This window comes from Rhodamnia argentea, chromosome 1 (assembly GCF_020921035.1).
Source record: "Rhodamnia argentea isolate NSW1041297 chromosome 1, ASM2092103v1, whole genome shotgun sequence".
In the NCBI taxonomy this organism is placed as follows: Eukaryota; Viridiplantae; Streptophyta; class Magnoliopsida; order Myrtales; family Myrtaceae; genus Rhodamnia; species Rhodamnia argentea.
Genome location: NC_063150.1, coordinates 18,785,412 through 18,798,217, shown reverse-complemented (window position 1 = coordinate 18,798,217; position 12,806 = coordinate 18,785,412). Strand labels below are relative to the sequence as shown.

The following is a 12,806-nucleotide window of genomic DNA, read 5'->3' as shown; positions in this document are numbered from 1 at the left end:
TACGACCATTGTATTGCAAGCAGCTCTCTTGAAAATCTCCAATTTTGAGTGACTTGTTACAATTATTAAGTGCATCATTTGGAGCGCATCCAATGAATGGTCAGCCCTTGTACGGATTATTTATTTTTACTTTTTTAAAGAATGATGTTGTTCATATATCCTAATAATAGATCGGGCGATACATCTTTCAAGTATAGCAAATTTCAAACATCTAAACAAAGCAAAGGCCAAAAAACAAATAATAAAGTATAGTCTGCAACTCGAAGCACACTTTCATCTCTCCAGAACAAATTTATCACTATAAAACGTTGGAAGCCGATCGCCAGATTGAGTGATGAGCACATGCCAAGATCTCCCACTCATTTGCAACGACTTACGGTGTGCATTTGATTTGACATTTTCATCACCATCACTGTGCAAAGAAACCAACATCAATATGTTGAAAAAAGATAAATGAAATAACTATAGGGATCTTACATATCTATATATTTAGATCTAGTTTGGAAGAGCAAAAACCCAAAACTTGACCTAAATCTAAATTGGAAGATGAAAGTGGCCTAATCTCGAAGAAGTCATGGAGGCACGTCCCAAACATCCTTCTTGGTGTACGGATGGTTGAACTAATCTTTACATTTACTCGGATTAGCTGCAAAAAGTTATTCATGCACACAAAATGAAAGTTCGAAAGATAGACGAGAAAAACGGAAAGGGAGAGGGGCCATGGAGGAAGGGAGTAGTCATGGTCGATTCTGGTTCCGAATCGGAACCGGCGGTTCCCGGGTTGGTTCGGTTCCGGTTTGGAACCGGCGCTTCATTCCGATTCGGAACCGGCGGTTCATTCCGGTTCCTTTGTTTAATTTTAATTTTTAAAATAATAAATAATAAAATAAACATAATAAATTATAAATTATAAAATATAATCAAATTGTACATTGTAATAAAATATGGGAAAAAAAAGAAAGAGGAGGAATGAACTTGAACTTAATGAATTATCATTAAGCGCCTACATATCTTCTTGGGGATAGAAGAATCAAAGCTCATGTAGTTATTTTACCTTTAGCAACCCCAACTTACCTCATCGTCAATCATCGCTACTCGTTGTGGTATCCGTGGCGGTGGTAACTCCAATATCATCGCTAAAAAATTCGTGTTCACGATCCAGCTCTTGGTGTTGATATTTCGCCCTCGTCCAATCGTCGACACAAGCTTGAGCTTCCACAGACTCCGGGCTTGATCTTGAACGGCGAGAGTCCGAAATTAATCCTCCAACGCTAAATGCTTGTTCAACTACAACCGTTAAAAAAGGGGTTGCTAATATCTGACGAGCGATGAGGGCGAGAACTGGATAATCGATTTCGTGAATCTTCCACCACTTCAGGATTTCGAAATCAGTACTATGTTTTGCATCATGAAACTCAAATTGAGTGGTTAAATATTTTTCTAATTCAGAAATACTACCTGTTGCCCCTTTTTTTTTTGTGCCTACTCTTGAGCATATTATATCCTCTACTAAGTGAATTACCACATTAGCTACGTGAGGCGATAGATTGTAAAGATCCGGAATCACGATCCAGCTCTTGGTGTTGATATTTCGCCCTCATCCAATCGTCGACACAAGCTTGAGCTTCCACAGACTCCGGGCTTGATCTTGAACGGCGAGAGTCCGAAATTAATCCTCCAGCGCTAAATGCTTGTTCAACTGCAACCGTTGAAGAATGGGTTGCTAATATCTAACGAGCGATGAGGGCGAGAAATGGATAATCGATTTCATGAATCTTCCACCACTTCGGGATTTCGAAATCAGTACTATGTTACGCATCACGAAACTCAAATTGAGTGGTTAAATATTTTTCTAATTCAGAAATACTACTTGTTGCCCCTTTTTGTTTTTTTTTTTTTTGCCTACTCTTGAGCATATTACACCATCTACTAAGTGAATTACTACCTTCGCTACGTGAGGCGGTAGATTGTAAAGATCCGGAATCATTTAAACCATATTTACTACACAATTCTCCATATAATACTACTATAAATTCTTTAACATCTCCTAGTATATTTGAAATATCTATTGAATCTTCCAAATGTAAACAATTATGATAATACACATTCAAATAATATAGTAAACTGTCTAATTTAATACGTGGATAAAAAACAATACCAACTAAATAGACAAGAGGAATTTGCAAATAATAATGTAACCATTTTTCTCGCATTACTAAAATAGTTCGAGTTAATTCGGTATCATTTTCATATTCACTAAAAACACTACCAATATTAACACACTCTATTAAAAATAAATGCGTAGTAGGATAATAAATACCAGATAAAGTCTTAGTAGCATCATTAAAAATTTTCAAAAAATCTAAATTTTTTTTGCAAACGTCTCAATGTTGAGGAAGTAAAGTAATTTCGGGAATATTTTGTGAAATAAACATACATAATAAATCCTTATAATCAAAATTTTGCCGAAGTAACTCGTATGTAGAATTCCAATGAATCGGAATATCTTTTGGAAATCTTCTTGCCCTTTTCCCATTTTGTTTACAAAATTTTCCCCATGATTTCATAAAATGGGGACAACTCCATAAAAATTTAATTGGACCCTTTATTGGGGCGAGAGAAGTGTCAAGAGTTCGTAAACCATCTTGTACACATAAATTTAAAACATGACAAGCACATCTAATGTGAAAAAATTGTCCGCCAAAAGTGAGTTTGCAAATATTTTTTAATTTGGGAATAGAAGTGGTATTTGCGGCGGCATTATCAAAACCAATTGAAAATACTTTATTTATCAAAATATATTCTTCTAAAACTTGCCTAATTATTCTATAAATATTATGAGCCGAATGTCTTTCATAAAAAACTCGGAATGCAATAAATCTTTTTTGAATGGTCCAATCGTCATCTATCCAATGACACGTGACACCCATATAAGAATGAATTTGCCAAGGATCACTCCAAATATCGCTATTTATATGCACACGTCTATTGAATTCCGTAAAAAAATTTGCTAAAGATTTTTTTCCTTTTTTATAAAGATGAAAAACTTCGCGTTTAAGAGTATTTTTTGGAATAGTTGGCGCTTGCGGAACCAACGCATTATTTTTCAAATATTTCATATTAAAATTTTCACCAAGATTAAATGAAGCATGATTAAAGGCAACATATTCAGCTAATGTTTGTTTATAAAATGCATCGGTGTAACGGAATATAGGATGAAGATTAGAAGTGGTGTATCCGGAAATTTGTTGTTGCGTATTGCCGATCCCGGCTTGCGTTGGATGTTTTTTCGTCAAATGCCGACGGAATGTTCCGTAACCGTCTCCTTTCATAAATTTATATGTTTGAGAACAATATTTACATTTTATATTATACTTACCTTCGCCTTCATCACGTACCTTGTCGAAGTGTGAACCACAAGTCGGATGTATTATCTCGGCCCTTCCATTCCGCCTCATTTGCCGTTGACGTTTCTTCGACACTAGTGGGAGGATGAAGACTTTCTTGTGTTGGGATATGCTCGACGTTCGGAATCGGGACATAGTTGATATTATCGTCGTCGTCTTTCCAACATGCATACTCACGAGGATCATATTCGGGAATGAGATACTCGGAATCTCCCATAGTCATCTTGCCCTTGTTAGCATTTTTGCTTCCACTTGCCATTTTTGAGAGAATTGATCGGAAATCCGATTGAGAGAATTGAATCCGGATTGAGAGAATTTGAGCGAATTGAGAGGATTTGAGAAAATTTGAAAGAATTGTTCGGAGAATTTGTGAGAAAAATGAAAGGAGGGAGCATATGTATTTATAGGCAAAAATTAAAAATAATTCTTTTTTTTTTACCAACAACAACGGCCCAAAGAGCCGTTATGGGAGGGGGGGAAGGGGGCGGGGCCGGGGCGAGAGAGTCGTTGGGCTTTTTGCCCCACGGCCCTTTTTTTTTTTTACGGTTCCCACGGTTATGGAACCAAAACTTGCCCGTGAGGGCCGGTTTCGAGTTCGGATTGGGACCGTGGGCCCGGTCAACGGGCCGATTCCGAGCCCACGGGCCCAAATAGCCGTGTCTAGAAGGGAGGGAGGGAGAGCCTCTCTCCCTCAAAGGGTGCGTTTGGTTTAACTTTTGGGGAAAGCCTTTGGAAAAAGGCAAAGGCCTTTAGCGTAAAAGGATTTGCTAAAATGTAAAGACTGTTTGGTAAACCGTAATTAAAAATTACTTTGGAAAGCAACTTTGAAGAAATGCTGTTTGGTAAACATATTTTTGAAAAGTAATCTATTTAAGTTTTTTTTTTAAACTTTGCTTGTTTAAAATTGAAATAAAAAACAACGGTAACTTTTATATTTTCATTTTGAGAGTAATGCAAAAGATATATTAACAAATTAGTTTTTATTTTTTTTGGTCAAACTATTAACAAATTAGTTAGAATCTTCCAATTCTTTTTAAGACGCCAAGGGCTCGCTCAATTTCTAAATGACGCAAGGATATGGTTGGACACTTCTCGACAACCCATATGGAAATTTTAATTAAGTGATGATACACTAAGCTCTTATAATAAGTATATAATAACCGGAAATTCGAGTAGAGTCGATTGGGACAAGCATGAATAAAGATTGCACATGTAATTCTACCGGAAGCTTCGCGAGTAGTATACATAAAATAGCAATTGAACACTAGTAATCACTGATTGGTTCACCAACTTGATCACACACTAAAAATTGATCAACAAAAGCAAACAACATGCAACCAAAGTTTCTATAGACACTCAATCTAACATAAATATTCCGGTGACCATTCCATGACACAAGGGTACAAGCACCAACAGTTCTTGGTCATGACCCAGCAATGCCAGTCATGTTTGTTCAGTGTCAACCTTGCCTCCATTCCGCGACCATCTCTAGCATCTATGAAAACGCTCAACCTCTCTGCACCATCCAACCAAAAAAAAAAAAAAACCTGTCTGCACCCATCAAGTTCACCCATTTTGGCTTCCTCCCCCTAATATCAGCCTCACACCATTGAAGCCTGCACCAAACTGGAGCACTGTAGAGATCCCGCTATAACTCTTTGCCTATTCACATCGTGTGATATGCACCTGCAATAGGATGAAATGAAAACGATATCATCGGGGCTTTTCCAAGGATGTATAAAGCCAAGTAAAAAAAAAAAAACAGCAGGAGGGTAAAAGATAAGGCATTCTTTATTAATAATTGCTGGAAAGTGAACTTCAAGCATCTCAAAACTAAGAAGATTTAAGAAGTGTTACTAATTCAGAATACGTATGTCTCATTGTCGTCTCCTTCGTGAATAGTACCAACATAAACTTTACCTCAATATGAATAAGCTTTACGAGTATCACCGTATGCAACACCATTTTCTGCCAATGAAATCAGGAGACAGAGGTACAATGGTACACCATCAACATATAAATTAGCCTTTCGAAATAGCAAAAGAGAACAAACTGGCTTCGGAATAGCCTTTCTCCACAGTGCATAGTCAGAATTAAGATATAGCACCACGTATTCCATTTTTTTTACTATTAAACTCAGAGTACTTCCCAATAAACGCTCGGACAGAAAATCTTCCCATCCCAATCACGCTGACAATACGTTATAATGCTTTTTGGTGCAATGACAGTGCAAAGCACTTCTTCAGCAATTGCTTCATCAGAAGCATCCAATATTCATTTCCTCATACCAGTGTCTCTCTCTCTCACACACATGTGCCTAATCCGGACCCAAAGAATTACACAGCACTAGCTGATTCAATGCAGACACAATAAAAGTCCCCTCACATTGATAATAAGTGAAAAAATAGAAATAAAGCGAAAGAGGAGACAAATCAGAGAGACGGACTAAGCAATCAAGTAGAAGCAATTTAAGAACCATCGATGGCCAACAAAATCCACCATATATAGATCAGACTCAACGACAACATTACATACAAATGATGCTAACCTGCTGCCCTGCAACACTGTTATTGAAGCTTCCAGAATCTGTAGCTGCAAGAAGCAAGACGGGATGGTAAGATGCCCACATGCATCATTAATCTAACGACTACCCCTTGCAGAACCATTTTCTTCTATTTCAGAAAGGAAAAGTACCAAAGAATTGCAAAAGCAAGTTCCTTAATCACTTCCATATTTTCATCCTTCGTCCTACTGCAATACAAAAAAAGAATCTGGAGGTGAAAGCTAATCCAACATAGTTTTGCTGATTGCAAACTAGACCACACAGTACGGATAAGCTGAGCGTGTTAAACCAAAAAGTTTGAAAATCAGCAGCCATTAGGAGATCAACTAAAATGCAGCAAGAGAAATCGACTCTCAACTCCAACCTTATTGTTCAACAAAAAGAGCAATTGATTCCTTCACAGGACTCGCTAGCATTGACTACACACAAATGTCCTAGTCCCGGCACGAATCCGAAACCCTAGCCCCACTACATCCTCAAACAAAAAACGCAAAGACCATACCGAAGCGAGTCCAAGAGCTTAGATCTAGCACAAACCTTCGTTCTGGTCGTTCTGGTCGTTCTCGGTGAACTCCTTCTCGAGAGCGCGATCGATCACATCGGCGAAGCTGTCCTCCTTGGATCTCGGCCGTGATCGCATTGATTTCGTCCTCGAAGGCGGCGTTGGACCGGCCGGTGAAATCATCCGCGGCGAGCGAAGAGGGAAACTGGAGGAGGAGGAGGAGGAGGAGGAGGCTGCTCGCAAACCATCGAGCGCTGGGCATGAGGAAGAGAGGCAAGCACGATTGGTGGGGGCAAGGCGCGAGGAAGAGAGGCGAAAGCGAGCGTTGGACGGGAGGGTAAGTTGGGAATTATGATGATTGAGCGAGGATGAGATGGGAAATTGGAAAATTTCATTAAACCTGGGGCTCAACATGCCGAGAAAGCCAGAATACCAAAGCTAGTCAGAGGCTGCCTTGGGCTAAAAGCCCTTTAAGGGTACTCGAAAATGCTAGCATTCTCCAAATAGATTTCTAACAATACTTACCAAACACACTTACTTTTTCCTAAGCCCCTTTAGAGATCCAAAGGGCCTTGCAAACGTGGTTCCCAAATGCAGCCAAAGCAACTTGGCGGCCTTGTACGGATTGTTACGCGGTACATTGGACACACTAATGTACCTATGGCGTTGACTTTTTGGTTTTTTCCATTATAGAAAATCATATTGTAATAAAACATTGATTTTTTAAAATATAGTCAATCTACTTTTTCCAGGTCAATAGAAGATCCGAATCTTAGGAATTAGCAGAAAGTGTCGTCAAAGGCTCTGGCTACAGAATACCGAGTTTTAGTGACGAGTTTGCTTTATCACCTATACTGAGTATAGGGACCAATTTTACTCAAATGAATTACACACTCTCCTATTGTATGTCGCAGGGAGAAATGACGAAATTCGAGCAAATTATGAACCGTGAATGAGGAGCTCGCTCGAGCAACGAAACTATCAAGCATGCCAAGGGAGGAGACATCACATTGGTACAAGTTTGGACTTTTGGTGGCAAGCAAGCAATTATACGTATTGGTAATAGCAATGGACAAAATTTAGGATCTTTTGTGGTAAACGGAATGTATTTTATCACACCGATACAAGTTTAGAGGTTCTTGAGATTAAAAAAAAGGTTTCGGTATTGACGTTATGGTGAACATTATTTGAAGTTTTCTGTACTAATTTCCATATAAACTAATGTAAGTGTTGCTTAATAGAATAATAAAATTTCTTCAAAATAACAGAGCACGTGTTTAACCTAAATCAACGTTTACTTTAGAAAACACTTTGCAAGGGTTTCGATGCCATGAAAGACTATATCATGATCATCATATACTTATCTTTAAACTTAAAATCATCAAATGCTCCACAAGTGCACATAGCAATAATTTCTTTTTCGCAAACATTGTTCTTCTTTTATTGTCATAAATATGAGAGATGAAATAGTGTATATCCATACATAAACTGTTATTTATTTCAAATTCTCGCTAGACTCAACCGTATCTTCTTCAGCTTTTCAGTTGATAAGGCGATAAGTTACTCCTTACTACTTTCTATTAGGATTAGAAAACCTAAACCTAGTCCACTTTATTTATATACACGCGCGTACTAATTCCATTAATCCCTTGCATTGTGATCGCCCTAAAATTCCCAGCCATTCCGAAGAAGAAAAGAAAAAAATAAGCTGTGTTCAATGGCGAGAGTTCCAAGAAAGCTTCACCTGATCATGAAAAGGTTGACGCACAAATCGCCAAGATTGGCTCCAAGAGGATGCTTTGCTGTATATGTGGGCGAATAGGAGGTACGTTACGTGGTTCCTTTGGAATTCCTAGAATGCCAAAGATTTGCTTCGAGACGAGATGGGTTGTGAGTATGATCAAGCTACTTTGCTCGCAAGAGGATTTTGCCAAGGTTCTCAACCAGGCGAAGGTGGAACGCCAAGAGGCCAAGCGTATGCCGCGGAAGAAAAAGCAATGGAATTACGTTTGTAATAATTAAATCAATTGTTTTATGGCATGTGAAGAATCCGAATAGCTTCGGTCTTGTAAATTACCTATTTTTATCTGATGTTAGCTCCAAGTACCTATGTTAGTTTGTTTGATTGAATAGCTGAGTAGTATCTAGTATGATAGAAAGTACCAACTTTAGTCTGTTTTGTTTCAATGATTTTTGGAGCGATGTCATGCTATTTTCAAGTTTACGACAGCGTACAATTGTTTCATAATAATCACTAACTTAAATCATGAAAGAAATAATATTTAATATATTTGTTACAAAGATTTTTGCAACGATGATGAGGTAATTCAACGTTTGACAACAATGATATGCAATTTATATCTTTTGAACCATGAGATCCTGCATTTATTTCACGAGGTTTAATCTAAGTATTCGATATTATTCACTATTAACTTAATTATCGGTTATCTGAAGAACCAAATAACGCATTTTTGGGAAGAAAAAATCACTTGCATGGGCCCCTTAAATAAAGTGAGGGCATGGCGTTCAATTGATTAGAACAGAAATAGAAAACGAAAATCAAAACCCTAGTAGCTCGGCTTATGGACAATTAATTTGTCTGATGTGAATGAATGATTAATTGGCCTCATATATGACCAAGACAAGGAAAAAAAATGAAGAATAATCATCGAAAAATTGTCGAAGTCCATAAACATCTGCATCAGATCGACATCAAAATCATCCCACCTTGTTTTTTTTTTTTTTTGGTAAGGTGAGTATGTATTGATCTTCCAAAAGCTAGATACAAAAGAAACCGGTCACAAAAACCATGAACTATGTGTGACATGGAGAGTTCAACGGTGAACCGGTCGCAAAATACACCCAGAGAAAAAAGTAGCAGATCGGCTAACAAGCTAGTGGATGAAGGCCAAACAAGCGGCCAAACACCTAAAGCTAACAGATAACTAAAGGACAAGGCTGGGAGGAGGAGAAAAGGCGCCTCCCGGACGAACGAGCAATGGATCGCCAGCAATGAGAGAAGGAGAGTCCCATGATTGACTTGAGAAGCAACCGCAACAACATAAAATCCACGCAAGTTGCGGCTAGCGAGGAAGGAGCAACATCCGTGAAGGCCACCTGAAGAATAGCAGTAGACCAGCAAAGGCACATCACCTAGAAGTCTCTAGAGGACTCAATGGAGAGATGCAGCGTGTGAGACCAGAGAGTACATCACAAACACGGGTCCGAGAACACCCAAAGCCAGGAAAAAAGGGGGCAACCGAGCCCAGAAAAAAACCCCAAAACAGAGGGGGGGGCAAATGTACAGACCAACCAGCAAGAAGAAAAATAAAAATATAGACAAAGAAGAACAAGGGAGATCAGCAAGATCCAATAAGTAGCGGTGCTGGACACAGGATGGCGCAGAAGAAGTCCAACAGGTGAAAGAGGATCCAAGGTGAATCAGAAAGAGCATCCGATAAACAGCGGTAGAGCAGATTGGTGGACCACCCGGTGTAGATAATGAGCCAAGGCGCCAGCCTAGCAAAACCAAACACCAGCGGGAGCAGGGATGGATACAAGCAAAAGGAAACAAGAAAAAGTAAAAGAGACCAAAAGAAGGCCAAAAGGGAAGCAAGACAGCAGAAGCACTACCAGCTAACAGGGGTGGGGAAGCCTAGAAAAACAAACGGGGAAGCAAAAAGAAAACAAGAGGGGGAGGGAAGGTAAACAAAAAGGCGAAGCAAAGCAACAAGAACAGCCCCAAGAAACTAGGACCCCACAGGGCAGCATCGACTACACAGGGGGGCAAGGCGGAGTCCAAGGAAGCAACAACAGTGGATATAGTACCAAAACCCAGCAGCACAAGTAACCAACAATAAAACCCAGCAGCAACAAGTAAGCAGAACGCCAAAGACAGAGTTCAACAAGGCAGCATTCAGGTGCTAGAAGTAGGGATAAAGGCATCCACAAGCACAGCAACATCCTTCGGGCACCGGGTGGATTCCGTGCAGTGCCAAAGATATAGATACAAATAAATCGGTAGCATTGATGCAGCAGTGAGAAGTCTGTTAAGGGGGCATTTGAAAAATAGCAGAAGATAGCCCCCGGTTATTCCGAATACGTGCGTTGCGCGGATGATCTCGAATGCATCCCAAAGATAACGCTTTATCCTTGACAAGTTTAGTTAGGTGGAAGATCATTGCTCGAAGAAAGAGTTGCTTATTTCGGAAAAGAATATCATTTCTCGTGGTCCGGATAATATGATAGAGGCCACCAAGAGCAAACCTTGCAATCGTGTGAGCAAAAGAGAGGCCACCGAGATGTGTCTTTGCCCATCTCATAAAATCATGCCATGGTCGGTTACGCCAATGTAGTAAACAATTAGACGCCCAAGTAGAAGCCAGTTGAGAAGTGATAGAGCAACCAAAGAATAGATGATCCACCGAGTCCGGTGTATTGCGGCAAAAAGCACAAGAGCCCTCATCTATCCTTCTATGTCGAAGAAGTAGCACTTGAGTCGGCAGACGATTATGCGAAGCTAGCCACATAATAAAGGAGTCCCGTGGAGTTAAGGCCTTATCCCAAACGAGGGGGTGCCAATGAGCTATGTGACCCGGGGACCTAATAAGGTTCCAAGCTGAAGATACCGAGAAAACTCCAGAGGGGTGACCACTCCAAATGAGGCTATCATCTCTAGTATCCACAAAAATAGGTCCTGGATCCAACCATGGTAGAATAGTTTGAAGAACAGCAGAAGGCGGGAAAGTTGACGATTACCGTTCATCCCACCTTGTTACAACCTCTTTTTTGCAAGAAATTAAACCACACGCTAACCCATGGAGATGGTCATCTTGAATCTCAAATGTGGAGTCTCAAGTTCGTTTCTTGCTAGGTGCTGCACTCACTTGGATTCCGGTCATAAAAAAAAAGTAATTTTTTTTAATAAATCCTCTAGTCTCGCCGTGGATGGCCCGTTTTTACTAGATAGGGGAGACAGACATAGTTTGATGCATGAAACCGATTCGAGATATTATTCGGTCGCTATTTCAAAAGAAGGGGAAAAAAGTTGTGCGCACGAGTTTGCTCCAAATTGACCTAAGGGTGTGTTTGTTTCTGGGAAAACCTTTTCCAGGAAAGTGTTTTCCGGATTTTCACCTGTTTGGTTTGAAAAAAATAATCTAGTCAATGGAAAGCACTTTTCGGTCAACGAAAACTTTATTTAGCAGATTAGGAAAGTGAATTCCCCAAAATAAAAAGGTGAAAACACTTTCCCAAATCTCACTCTCTCGCTCTTTATAGAGGTACGACGCTCTTTCATTCCTCTAGTTTACTTTATTCACTTCTTCTTCACCGACGCTCACCTTCTTCGTCGTTGAAGGTCGAGCTCTTCTTCATCGACGCTCTTCATCTTCGCCATTGAAACTCGTCATTGAAGCCGGCTCTTCTTCAACAACACTCAACAAAGCTCCAGGTTCTCTCCCCTCTCTGATTTGAAAAAAACCTCTGAAAATTTGATGATTCTCATTTCCGTTCATCTTCTTCAAGTGAAATCTTAGAAATTGGTTTTAAAATTTTCGTAGATCCTAGAGTTATCAAGCTTGATTGGAGATTCTACCCTACCACGAGAGCTATAAGGTAGTATATCTAACGATTGACCTTTTTGCTCAATTTTTTGTTGATCTGTTTGAAATTTTCAATGGCATGTGCTTCGATGAAACAATATGAGTCAGATTCGGTTGGTGCTTCATTGTTTGATGAGTATTCCAATTTTATTAGTGTCTGTTTTATGATTTCAATTGCACAGGGCTTTTGCAGCATTGGAACTTTCTTTGGCATCCTTAAGAATATTATTTGGCTTGTCGTTGCGTAGAATTTGATTGAAAGAACTTTTTACAGTTTATTGTGTAGAATTTGATAGAGAAGGTTCATGATTATGCATCTCATGTTTTGGTTCACCTAGGAGATAGACGTTGTTATCATTATTTGTTTGCTTGAACTATGTGATCCATATTGTTAAAAGAATGCAAGGTGTTTGTTAAAATGTCAAGATGGAAAGAAAACCATCAATTATAATTTATTATAGGTTTTTGCTGCCTTGAACAAATAAAAGAAGGTGCGTGTGTAAGACTTGTTAACAATGTTCTGTTTATTTGTGTAATTTGAACTTATCTTCCGGTGATTGGAATTTGCAAGTAGTAGCTGTAAGAATGGAGATTCTGCATACCTTTGCTTTCTTTGATTACTCCTTCAAGGGTAATGTTCCATCTTTATCAAAGAACTTCGAAACCCAACTTTGGGATGGTTTGGGTCTGCTTATGAGTTCATATGCATTTAGAGTTCCTTTAGTAAACTC

General features: G+C 39.2%; 1 long non-coding RNA gene across 1 annotated transcript; it reads right to left on the bottom strand.

Annotated features, from left to right (window-relative positions):
- Positions 1-5,837: 5,837 nt before the first annotated feature.
- Positions 5,838-6,484, bottom strand: LOC115727668. Its single transcript, XR_007199401.1, has 2 exons — positions 6,102-6,484; positions 5,838-5,999 (listed from the first exon to the last, which is right to left on the bottom strand). It is a non-coding gene; the product is annotated as an uncharacterized LOC115727668 (long non-coding RNA).
- Between the last annotated feature and the right edge of the window lie 6,322 nt (positions 6,485-12,806).